A 12,646-nucleotide genomic window follows, 5' to 3' on the forward strand; every position below is an offset into this window, starting at 1 on the left:
AGTCCAGCGCGCCCGCGCTGATCAAGCGCGCGGCCGCGCCAGAAGTTCATTAAGCCAGCGCGCCCGTGCTGATCAAGCGCGCGGCCGCGCCGTGTCGGGATGACAGATTCCTGTTTCTACTTGATTTCTGAGAGAAAGAGTTCTACACTGCATGGGGCTGCTATATAATCAATTCTAGGTCGTATTTTAATACTTATCAATCAAAGGAGAGACACTTCAGAGCTAAGGAGAAGACGGAAAGAGATCTAAAGCACAAATCAACAAAGGCGAAGACGGTCTAGTTTATTCTTGTGAATCTTTGTTTTGAGTTGTAATTTTGGATGCTCGTTTCTTGTTTTGTTGAACCTATACTCTTGTGTTATACTCTGTTATTTATTCGTTATAAAGACTACGTTTGTTATATCATGTTTTCATCGGAACCCGCGTTGATGATGAGTCCGATTATGGGCTAATCGTTATCATGGGGTTCCAGCGGATTTATTTATGGATTTCTTTAGTTAAATTATTTGATGCCTTAGGATGTGGTGATTGATTGATAGCCTAGTATTGATTGTGCGTATTCGTCTTATGAGCATCGCGAACTTATAAGATAGTGTGTTAATTATTAATGAAGTGAAAGTGAATTTAAGGATTTAGAACTTGCCATGCTAGCATAGGTTCATGTATTTGTTATGCATGATTTGTAGGTAATTTTAACCATCTTACTTGCCCTGTGTAATCAAGATAGATAACTTGTGCTTAAACCATTATGTTATCAAATTCTATAGACATATAGGGTCTCAATATAATTGGTGTCCATTCAACTTCTATCTCTTTTGTGGATGTCTGGTAGTATGGTACTCGTGCAAAGAAAGTTGGCATTTATCAGTTTCGTGTTGTCTGATTAGTGTCATCACCATTGCATGCTAAGGTTAAGAACTACAAGGCTATTGAATGAAGTATTTAATGAAGCTAGAATTCCATGTCCGTCATATATATTCATTTAGTCAATCTTAATTGTTGTAGTTATAATTATTAATTTAATTCTTAGTTAATAACAACTTCAATTTGTTATCGTCTTAGCATTGAATAGTAACCATACATTGTTGCTTAAGTGAGTGAATTAATTAGTTAACTAATACAGTCTCTGTGGGAACGAACTAGAAAAATATTCTATACTACTTGCGAACTCGTATACTTGCGTGTATTATTAGCGTGTGTTTAGCGACTAACAAGTTTTTGGCATCGCTGCTGGGGACTGCAGTGTTAATTTATAGTTTATGTGCTTTCCATCAGTGGTCGTTAAAGTTCATTGACTCGGACATTGTTACTTAGTTGTTCCTTGTTTTATTTCAGGCACTTTAGCGAGGGTGTATGCATACACGTTCACGTGCTCGTAAGAGAACACTGGATAAAGTCAAGGAAGAACTTGTGGTTGTTCGTAAGGAAGTTTTTGAGGGAGAAAAGAAGGTAGAAGAAGAAGAGAAAGTTGAAGAACCAGCTTAGTAGAGATGGGTGATCAAGCAGAAAATCTGAAGGCTTTGATGGACTATTCTCAGCCTAAGATTAATGACATTCAGTCAAGCATCGTTAGACTAGCCATCAGGGCTAACACTTTTGAGATCAAGGCAAGCACGATTCAAATGATACAGAACTCAGTTCAGTTTGTGGGTTCTCCTATTGAAGACCCCAACATGCACATCTGGGATTTCATCGAGATCTGCGACACCTTCAAGTTTAATGATGTGACTGAAGATGCTATCAAGCTGCGACTCTTTCCCTTCTCTCTAAGGGACAAGGCTAAGAGATGGTTACATTCTCTACCACCAGGGTCTATCACTAAATGGGAAGATCTGGCTCAAAAGTTTCTCACTAAATTCTTCCCTATGGCGAAGACTGCTGCAATCAGGAATACTCTTACTCATTTTGCTCAGTAAACTGGAGAATCTCTGTGTGAGGCTTGGGATCGATATAAGGATATGCTAAGGAAGTGCCCACACCATGACATGCTTGATTGGATAATTATCAACTGTTTTAATAATGGATTGGGGGCTACTTCTAGACCCATGCTTGATGCAGCATCAAGAGGAGCCTTGTGGGCTAAAAGCTATGATGAAGCTTATGAACTTATTGAACTGATGGCTGCTAATGAGTACTAGAATCCTTCCCAGAGGTTGACTCAGGGAAAAGTCACAGGAATTCTGGAGTTGGATGCAGCAACGCCTATCGCTTCCCAACTTAAGGCTTTGACAATGAAGGTGGACTCTTTGTCTAATTATGGAGTTAATCAAATCACCAGTGTCTGTGAACTTTGTGCAGGTGCCCATGAGACTGATCAGTGCGCAATTTCTAGTGAATCAGCTCAGTTTGTGAGCAACTTCCAGCGATCGCAGCAACCAGTGTCAGCCACCTATCATCCCAACAACCACAATCATCCTAATTTTAGCTGGAGCAACACTCAAAATGCGGTTCAACAGCCTTATCAACAATATCCAGCTAAGCAGTACAACCCCTCTGGTTTTCAGCATCCGCAATATGCACCAAGATAACAACTCCAGCTGTAACAAGCCAATGAAAAATCAGAATTAGAGGAGTTGAAGCTTATGTGCAAAAGTCAAGCTGTTTCTATCAAGACCTTGGAAAATCAAATTGGGCAAATTGCCAATGCCTTGCTAAATCATTAGCCGGGTACACTACCTGTAACGCCCCCAAATCCGGAGTCAGAAGATTTGGTCGTCACTATAAAGCCTCAATCCAAATTAACCTGTTTAATCAATAAATGAATGCTAGCGAAAGATATTTATCATCAATGACCCCACACTAATCCCAGATCTTTAAGGTTACAGTTCTAGAAACAAGATATCCAAATTCCACCAATAAATTTTTCACTTTCTTTTAAAACTCTTTTCAACAATTCTCAATCTCAAAACTTAACCCGCTAGTATAACTTCGAAAAGAAGCATACTAGGCCCAACTATAAAATAATACAGTTATAATATAATATAATATAAATAACTTTATACAATAGAACTTACACTAGCCAGCAAATCCTGGAATAATCACCTTCCAAAAGCTTCTTCTTTGCTTCCTCGAATTACGCAGTTAAACAGCGCAAGCTAATCCTCACTGGAGGTTAAATTTTAAATCAGGAAAGTATGAGCGAAAGAAATGCTCAGCAAGATCAACGTAATATATATATGGTTGTTTTGATATAAAACCGACATCTTTAATAGCGCAGATCATTTTAAAATCGTAATTGCTGAATCAAAAAAAAAAATTAATTAAGGAATCCCAGAAATTGGTTCCTCATTTGTAGTCAAAACCCTTTTTGATATTTTCGAGCAAAATGCTTCAACAATACTTTAAATCTTTATGAGAATAAGACTCGTAAAATAGTGTTTACGAAAATATCGTAAACAACAATAACATGAAATAATGATTATGGATTGAATCATAAAATTTATTCAAAACCGAACTCTTGATATTAATACTTATTTTGTTGTTATATCAAATTAGATATCAATACGAACTTTGATGCTCACAACATCCCATACTGAAGTCAACATCAATAATCCATACTAATACCACCTTTGATATTTAACAACAACGTAAGTATTAGCATAAATCAAAATCTGAATCAAAACTGTATTTTACCTTTAATCTAAAACAGAAACAGTTGATAAATCATTTATTCTATGATTATCAAAACAGTTTAGATTGGAACCAATTATGCACTATGATGTTCCTGATGAACAGTCACAGAATAGTATTGGTATCCCGCAGCCATACCGTAAATATAGGTACTACCCGTATCCCGCAGCCATACGGTACCTATAGGGCGCCAGAAAAGGCATATATTCGCCTTGTAAGATATTACACTTCCGTATAATAGCTCACGCTGGACCGGTGCCTCAGCATCTTACGCAACCAGTAACCATCCAATTTTAAAACATTTTATTGAAAAGGAGCCGAATCAATCAACATCCTAAATAATTTTATTCCCCCATTCACTTGGGCAGGAATACTTGCAGCAAAATCATTTTTCTCAAAACCCAAAACATTTATAAATCCATTCAGTTGATAAGTAAAATCACTTAGCTATTCTGAACATATAATAGCTGAAGAGTACTTGCATAAACAGAATCATTTAATTCAGCGATATATAAAATATATATCTATTCTGAACTGAGAATAGGGAAAGCAATACTTGCATAATAAGATTTAAAAGAAATATCACTTGAACAATAAGTGATGATAGAGATACTTGCCTTTGGGTTTTTAGCAGTTAGTCACACTCATAGAAACGCAATCCCTCATTCTGACATCTTATGCCATCACCTTCTTTTATTCTACTTATCCTTTGCCTGCTGCTCATGCAGTGCTGCAAACTCAATATTCCATACTATTTAACTCTAGTCTTCATCCATTTCATCTGGTCCTGATCGTCTTGAAAGACTCCCATCTATAATTAAAAGATATAACTTTATTCGTCTAAACGATAATATCTCGACGAACTGTGTGTCAAAACCCTAATGTCTACCCATACGATAGCCCGCACATAAAGAAGACAGACAAACACAAGACCATTGACCCACTTACACACGTAATTCACATAGCACGTAAGCACATAACTCATGTATCACATAATTCATATAACACATAACTCAGTTCGTCAAAACATTCGACCCGGTATGTTTAAAACTGAAATCGGATCAAAAATATGATTTATCGATCAATAATTGACTTAGAATGACTTGTAAAACAAGAGATCTTTTGAAACAAAAAGGATTTGGGTCTCAAAAGTATTTTTATTGAAAGAGGAATATTTTTCTGAGTCTAGAGGCGTTCGTTTCGTATTAAACGGACGAACGGTTTATTTATTATGAATTTTTGAAGATTTTTTGGAATTAAAATGGGTCTCCGAATCATTTTATAATTAAATAATAGGGTTTGAATACCCGAATATGTCTTTAAAATAATTTTATAATAAATATCGAGTATTGAAGATAATTTAAAATAATATTTTAAAGCTCGAAACTATTTTTCGGAATTTTTAAATCAAAAATAAATAATTAAATCTAATTAAATATTCAATTAAAATTAATTAATAACTAATTAAATTAATTAATAAATTAATATTTAAATTAATTGACCAAATAAATAATTAATTAATAACTAAAATTAATTAATTAGATAATTCAGATTTATTTCTAAATTTAAAATAATTTTTGGAATTAAAAAGAATATTTTTTTTTGAATTAAAAGTGGATTTTAGAAATTAAATAATGATTTTAGAATGAAATTATGCAGAAACAGACTTATGGAAATTGATTTAGGGGGAAATGAATTGAAACCGGGTCGGAAATTAGACCCATCGGGTTTTGAAATCGGGTCACCAATAATCCTAAGAACAAGCCGGAAATTTGCAGAATCTGGCTAGTTCTCGGATTTCTGGCGAACCCTGCTTGTCCCCCAAACCGGACTAACATCCCTTATTACTGGTACCAACATATTCCCGGTTCGTCCAGCAATGGAACGAGCCCTGCCACTATGAGAATCGTTGGCGTGAACGTCCCAACCGGCAGAAATCACCATTAAAGCCGGCCGGGTTCGAGCTTTCCGGCGACACAGTCCGAACACCCCAACACCATATATAACCGCTTTAAATCGTTCATATCGAGACAATCTATCGGATGGTACTATCAAATCGTACCCAGAATCAATCAAAGTAAAATCCCCAATTCCCAATCAAGAACATTCATATCAAATAAACCCTAGTTTTCGAATCAGAGAATCAAAGACTATATTAAACATCTTATTGAACTCTATTTTTGAAGTATAATATATAAAATTGACCAGAAAAACATGCTCTACAACATGGAATCATCAAAACACTCAGATAATCACGTCTGCAAAAATTCATATTTTATTCACTAAATAATTCGAATTAAAATAATTAAATAAGAAAATTACCTTGACTTCTGGGTAAAAACTGATGATTAATTTAGAAAGAAGATTTCGAGAGCTTCATTTTGATATGCTGCACGCCCGAATCAGAGTTCGATAACGCCTTCGTTTGCGCGTTTGATTTTCAGGAACATATCTGTTTCTAGGGTTTTTCTCTGTATTTACTGTATTTTTACTGGTTGCAAATGAATAAACGAAATAAATGAAATAAGAACTACGCTATTTATATTTACGGAATATTGGTTCATTCTGGATCATTTTGGATCCTTAAATTAGTTTCTTAGCCGCTAAGTAACTACAAAACGATCCAAAAATAGATTACTTAGCCGCTAAGTAACTATAAAAATGATACAATTTAATACCAAAATTGGATAATTATCAAAACCGAGCTTTTCATAAAACACCATATACGAAATTAATGTAAAAATATCCCGTCTCCCGAGAATACGGGTTTTATTGATCTACCGAAATGATTATCGTATCAAAAATTTTACGCCGGGCCGCGCACGGGTCAAACCATAATCCGGATCGAAAAAGTCAAAACACGGAAAATGTCCGGAATTACCATATTAGGTTAATATGGAGTTTTCGGACGAGTTTCGGGTTGTAAAAACATAAAAACGGTTGAAGTTGGACGATTCTCGACTTTATAAAATAATTTTGGTAATTATTCAGAAAATAATTAATAATTCATAAATCATTTTGGTAATTATTTTCCTGGTAATTTTTGAGCTCGAAACTATTTTTCGGAATTTTTAAATCAAAAATAAATAATTAAATCTAATTAAATATTCAATTAAAATTAATTAATAACTAATTAAATTAATTAATAAATTAATATTTAAATTAATTGACCAAATAAATAATTAATTAATAACTAAAATTAATTAATTAGATAATTCAGATTTATTTCTAAATTTAAAATAATTTTTGGAATTAAAAAGAATATTTTTTTTTGAATTAAAAGTGGATTTTAGAAATTAAATAATGATTTTAGAATGAAATTATGCAGAAACAGAGTTATGGAAATTGATTTAGGGGGAAATGAATTGAAACCGGGTCGGAAATTAGACCCATCGGGTTTTGAAATCGGGTCACCAATAATCCTAAGAACAAGCCGGAAATTTGCAGAATCTGGCGAGTTCTCGGATTTCTGGCGAACCCTGCTTGTCCCCCAAACCGGACTAACATCCCTTATTACTGGTACCAACATATTCCCGGTTCGTCCAGCAATGGAACGAGCCCTGCCACTATGAGAATCGTTGGCGTGAACGTCCCAACCGGCAGAAATCACCATTAAAGCCGGCCGGGTTCGAGCTTTCCGGCGACACAGTCCGAACACCCCAACACCATATATAACCGCTTTAAATCGTTCATATCGAGACAATCTATCGGATGGTACTATCAAATCGTACCCAGAATCAATCAAAGTAAAATCCCCAATTCCCAATCAAGAACATTCATATCAAATAAACCCTAGTTTTCGAATCAGAGAATCAAAGACTATATTAAACATCTTATTGAACTCTATTTTTGAAGTATAATATATAAAATTGACCAGAAAAACATGCTCTACAACATGGAATCATCAAAACACTCAGATAATCACGTCTGCAAAAATTCATATTTTATTCACTAAATAATTCGAATTAAAATAATTAAATAAGAAAATTACCTTGACTTCTGGGTAAAAACTGATGATTAATTTAGAAAGAAGATTTCGAGAGCTTCATTTTGATATGCTGCACGCCCGAATCAGAGTTCGATAACGCCTTCGTTTGCGCGTTTGATTTTCAGGAACATATCTGTTTCTAGGATTTTTCTCTGTATTTACTGTATTTTTACTGGTTGCAAATGAATAAACGAAATAAATGAAATAAGAACTACGCTATTTATATTTACGGAATATTGGTTCATTCTGGATCATTTTGGATCCTTAAATTAGTTTCTTAGCCGCTAAGTAACTACAAAACGATCCAAAAATAGATTACTTAGCCGCTAAGTAACTATAAAAATGATACAATTTAATACCAAAATTGGATAATTATCAAAACCGAGCTTTTCATAAAACACCATATACGAAATTAATGTAAAAATATCCCGTCTCCCGAGAATACGGGTTTTATTGATCTACCGAAATGATTATCGTATCAAAAATTTTACGCCGGGCCGCGCACGGGTCAAACCATAATCCGGATCGAAAAAGTCAAAACACGGAAAATGTCCGGAATTACCATATTAGGTTAATATGGAGTTTTCGGACGAGTTTCGGGTTGTAAAAACATAAAAACGGTTGAAGTTGGACGATTCTCGACTTTATAAAATAATTTTGGTAATTATTCAGAAAATAATTAATAATTCATAAATCATTATAAAATCATGTAACAATCCAAAAATTACCAGGAAAATATCACAATTATCTATAATTTATTCTGGACATATGATAATTAAAATACTCAAGTAGTATCATATATAAACATCCAAACATCTATTCCAATTATTATATAATTCACTATAATTCACATAAAATCACATAAACAATTCCAAATAATAATAATAATAATATTTGAAAATATGGGATATTACAATCTACCCCTCTTATAAGGATTCCATCCCCGGAATCAGCAGAAGAGAGCACTACGGGTTTTCTAACCAACTTCCCAATCTTACTTACGCAACTTTTCTCAGAATTTCCAATAACACTGCAATTACTTATACCACACAGTTACCACGAGAGCTTCACTCTGCAACATTGTTCTATCCACATCTTTTGACCAATTTCTCAATAGAATCACTTTTACTGATTGCGAGAAAGAAGAATAGAGAGAAAGATAGAGAGAAAGAAAAAGAAAGAGAGATAGAAAGATAAAGAGAGAAGTAAAGAAACAGATTGACTTCGGTATATGCCACTGATATTATAACCGCATCGCAGTCCATTGTTTCTCTCGGTAATCCCATCACATAACCCTGCTTTGACTTGACCAGGATAACTCAGCTTAACTTGATTGGCATACCTTCGAATGTTGGAAATGATAAAAAAACATGGAATTTCAAAAAGAAAAGAATTTGATACCATAACGAGACCAAAATTTGAATTTGAGAAAAGTATTGTTGAAATAAAAGAATAACTGAGAGATCAATATGATCAAATGAACTTGGTATTTTGTGGCCAAATTAAGACACTACTAAAGGTTGTTAACCTTCATGTATTCATAATACACACAAGTGATGGTGTCCCATCCAACTCCTATCACACAAACAGGTTTACCTTGTGTCCCCTATAGTTAGGGTTGTTCAACTCAGTCAGAATAAAAGAATATAAAAGGAATTCAAAATCAAATGAATAAAACTGAAAAGATTTCAAAGCTGATATTTCTAAAGGAAATGAAATCCAGAGAACAAAATTCTGGCACAAAATGAATAAACGGGTGTTAGGGAGTATATCCCACTAACAGATACCTCTTTTTGAGAGATGTCAAAAGAAGTTATAGAAAGAGAAGGTATTGCCAAGGTCTTAATATTTATCTTCTTTTTGAATTCTTCTGTTAACTTGCCATCTGATTCTAGACACTTCTTCATATTCTAAGGATATCGATAATCTTCATCGTCGTCGAAAACGTAGTAGCCTCAGAAGATTCCACCATAGAAGTTTGCAGCTTCTCGGAGTTCCATCCAGCTCAGCACAATCATCTCAAACGAATGCACCTATCTTAAATTACTCGTTGGTACTATATCCAATAGTCCAACAGGAACTCGATATGAGCTCAATCGTCCTCACATAGCTATACACACTCCCGACACACTCTCATTTCTAGTTTACTATAACCTCAGCTCTGATACCAACCTGTAACGCCCCCAAATCCGGGGTCAGGAGATTTGGTCGTCACTATAAAGCCTTAATCCAAATTAACCTGTTTAATCAATAAATGAATGCCAGCGGAAGATATTTATCATAAATGACCCCACACTAATCCAAGATCTTTAAGCTTACAGTTCTGGAAACAAGATATCCAAATTCCACCAATAAATTTTTCACTTTCTTTTAAAACTCTTTTCAACAATTCTCAATCTCAAAACTTAACCCGCTAGTATAACTTCGAAAATAAGCATACTAGGCCCAACTATAAAATAATACAACTATAATGTAATATAATATAATATAAACAACTTTATACAATAGAACTTACACTAGCCCGCAAACCCTGGAATAATCACCTTCCAAAAGCTTCTTCTTTGCTTCCTCGAATTACACAGTTAAACAGCGCAATCTAATCCTCGCTGGAGGTTAAATTTGAAAACAAGCAAATATGAGCGAAAGAAATGCTCAGCAAGATCATTGTAATATATATGGTTGTTTTGATATAAAACCGACATCTGCAATAGCGCAGATCATTTTAGAATCGTAATTGCTGAATCAAAAAAAAATTTAATTAAGGAATCCCAGAAATTGGTTCCTCATTTGTAGTCAAAACCCTTTTTGATATTTTTGAGTGAAATGCTTCAGCAATACTTTAAATCTTTACGAGAATAAGACTCGTAAAACAGTGTTTACGGAAATATCGTAAACAACAATAACATGAAACAATGATTATGGATTGAATCATAAACTTTATTCAAAACTGAACTCTTGATATTAATACTTATTTTTGTTGTCATATCAAATTAGATATCAATACGAACTTTGATGCTCACAACATCCCATACTGAAGTCAACATCAATCATCTATACTAATACCACCTTTGATATTTAACAACAACGTAAGTATTAGCATAAATCAGAATCTGAATCAAAACTGTATTTCACCTTTAATCCAAAACAGAAACAGTTGATAAATCATTTATTCTATGTGTTAGATATATTTGTGATGTCATGGCTAATATGATATGTGTTTAGTTTTCATATCTTACTTAACATAACCTATCAGTACTTAACTGGAAATCAGCACTTATACTGAAGACAGAACTTAAGATATCAGAAGATATTTATCAGGAGGTAATATCAGGACTTAAGATGACTTTCAGATAAGGCAGGCGGCTGATTGAAAGGAAAGAAGATCAAGACTAAGACATGACGAAATATGCACGGAGAAAGAATTCTATGAAGAATAGAATGCTTGGAAGAAAAGATAACTAGTTGATATATTTTAGGAAGCAGAATTATATTCCATATCAATTAGAACATTATCTTGTAACTGTGTAGTATATAAACACATGCATAGGGTTTACACTATAAGTGTTATCATTATCAAAGTTATTATTCTTTGTAACCCTAGCAGCTCTCGTGATAATTTGTTCATCACTGAGAGAGGATAGTTCTATATTGTAACAGAGTTTATTGTGTTGAATAAAATCTGTGTTCTATTACTTGAGTTCTTTAATTCGATTTGATTGTAGTAAACACTGTATTCAACCCCCTTTACAGTGTGTGTGACGTAACAAGTGGTATCATAGCAGATCTGTTAACACACATACAGTTTAAGATCCAAAAACAATCATGTCTGAAGACGAAACTCCAACCAAGCCTACCAAAACTGAAGAACCTCCAAAAACCATAACCCATAGTCAATATGAGACTATAAGAGTTCCCATATTGAGACCTTCTGAGTATTCCATATGGAAAGTGAAGATGGCTATGTTTCTGGAAGCTACAGATCCAGAATATCTCGACAGGATTTATGAAGGACCACATATGCCAACCAAACTCTCTGTGGAAGTTGCAGGTCAGCCAGCAAAGTCTGTACCAAAGGAGAAAATTGATTACACTGCCGAAGATATCTCATCGATTACAAATGATGCAAAGGTAAGACACTTGCTGCATAGTGCCATTGATAATATCATGTCAAACAGGGTAATTCAATGCAAGACTGCAAAAGAGATATGGGATGCTTTGGAAACAAGGTGTCAAGGAACTGATTTAATCAAGAATAACATGAAGACTATACTCACTCAAGAGTATGAGCACTTTAACTCAAAGCTTGATGAATCATTAACTGATTTATATGACAGATTTGTCAAACTCTTGAATGACTTGTCACTAGTTGACAAAGAGTATGATATTAAAGATTCAAATCTTAAATTCCTGTTAGCTCTTCCTGAAAGATGGGATTTGAAGGCCACAATAATAAGAGACAACTATAATCTTGATGAAACAACTCTTGATGAAATTTATGGGATGCTCAAGACTCACGAACTTGAGATGGAACAAAGAAGCAAGAGGAATGAAAGAAAGTCAAGGACAGTTGCCTTTGTGGCTGAGGAGGAAAGTACCAAAGAAGCTGCCTCAAGGAAAGGCAAGGGAAAGGCTCTCATCACAAAGTCTGATACTGAGTCATCAAGTTCTAATAGTGATGATGACTCAGAAACTGAAAGTATACCTGAGATGGACCCCGATGAAGAGATGATGAAGCTGTGTGCTCTTATGGTGAAAAGAATCACAAAGATTGCATACAGGAAATTCAGGAGTGGAAAGAAGTTTTCCAGGAAAGCTGCAAGTTCTGATAAGAAAGGTTTCATAAAATCTGAAGGCAAAGGAGGAAAGACTGACAGAGGAGATTACTCAAATGTTAAATGCTACAACTGTGGTGAGAAAGGCCACATATCTCCTGATTGCAGAAAAGGGAATAGTGACAAAGGCAAGGCTCTTGTCACAAAGAAGAAAAGTTGGTCACATGCTTCAGATTCTGAGGATGAGGAAAACTAT

General features: G+C 34.5%; 1 non-coding gene across 1 annotated transcript; it reads right to left on the reverse strand.

Annotated features, from left to right (window-relative positions):
• Nucleotides 1-1,880: 1,880 nt before the first annotated feature.
• On the reverse strand, nucleotides 1,881-1,987 carry LOC141676069 (small nucleolar RNA R71). The gene has a single exon (XR_012556679.1). It is a non-coding gene; the product is annotated as a small nucleolar RNA R71 (small nucleolar RNA).
• Between the last annotated feature and the right edge of the window lie 10,659 nt (nucleotides 1,988-12,646).

The sequence above is a fragment of the Apium graveolens genome, chromosome 7 (genome assembly GCF_009905375.1).
Source record: "Apium graveolens cultivar Ventura chromosome 7, ASM990537v1, whole genome shotgun sequence".
NCBI lineage: Eukaryota > Viridiplantae > Streptophyta > Magnoliopsida > Apiales > Apiaceae > Apium > Apium graveolens.